The 1,080-nt window shown below is 43.7% G+C and overlaps 1 pseudogene; it reads left to right on the top strand.

Moving 5' to 3' along the window:
* Positions 1 to 220: 220 nt before the first annotated feature.
* Positions 221 to 717, top strand: LOC133775362 (cytochrome c oxidase assembly protein COX20, mitochondrial-like; annotated as a pseudogene).
* Positions 718 to 1,080: the final 363 nt, after the last annotated feature.

The raw sequence follows: 1,080 nt of genomic DNA, 5'->3' as shown, positions 1-1,080 counted from the left end.
GGGCCCCAGAAATTTTGTGCTCCTTAGATTCTCCATGCTTCACACCCAGTCAAGTTACCTAGTCTAATCCAGCTTCCAAAGGAGAACAAAGCCACAAAGATACTATTTCTCGAGCAAATTTTTATAGACAAAACATTGAAGAAAAACCTCCTAGTCTATCATGCCTTGAGCCACAGATATGAAAAAAGCACTGTCTGAAAGGAAAAAGTTAGGCGTCCCCATGACCGCCGCGCCGGAGCCCGGCCAGCCCGGGAAGGGGAAGAAGCGTCTGAGACTCGGGGCAGGTGGAGGCCAGGACTGTTCGTGACTTAACTGCAGGTTGTTATGACACAGCTCACAAACCTGAGCCCTGTGACATGGCAAGAAAATTCTGACAAGGGCATTGCTGGTTGGTAAAGCCTTTTAAACTCCTAGGAATTTTAGATGTGGAAAACATCCCCTGTGCATGGGACTCAATATTATACGGCTCACTGGGATATGCTGTGGCTGGCCTCGAACATTTTTTTGTTTACTAGTAGAATCAGAAGATCATGTGATGTTGGAGTAGGAGGATTTATCTTGGTGACTTTGGGATGCTGGTTCCATTGCAGGTACAATTATGCAAAGCAACGAATCCAGGAAAGGATTGCCAGAGAAGGAATTAAAAACAAAATTTTATATGAAAGTACCCACCTTGATATTGAAAGAAAACAAACCAACAGTAGTGGCAGCAATTAAGTCTGAAGCACTGAAAACCAAACACAGCTGCCTCAAGAGTTGGGATCAACCACAAGAAACATCTTATGTACAATTAAAAAAAAAAAAGTAAAAAGTTTAAGGTATAATGCAATCAGCCATCGTCAGTCTCTTCAATACATCTAGTGAGTTAGGTAATGCACAGTCTTAGGGGGCACAAAAACACTGGAGCAGATGTAAGGGCAAAGGAAGACTTCTACAAGTTCCAGCTCCAATGAGGCACTTTAAGAAACAAGCCCTGGGAATCCCAGGAGGCACAGACTCAATTCAGGTTATCTGAGGCTGCAGACTGGGTCGCATGTAGCCATAGAAATGGAGGATGGAGTACTGAAGAAAAAAAGAAGG

The sequence above is a fragment of the Lepus europaeus genome, chromosome 16 (genome assembly GCF_033115175.1).
Source record: "Lepus europaeus isolate LE1 chromosome 16, mLepTim1.pri, whole genome shotgun sequence".
Taxonomy (NCBI): domain Eukaryota; kingdom Metazoa; phylum Chordata; class Mammalia; order Lagomorpha; family Leporidae; genus Lepus; species Lepus europaeus.
Note: the sequence above shows the minus strand (reverse complement) of the source record. Positions and strands in the feature narration are given on the sequence as shown.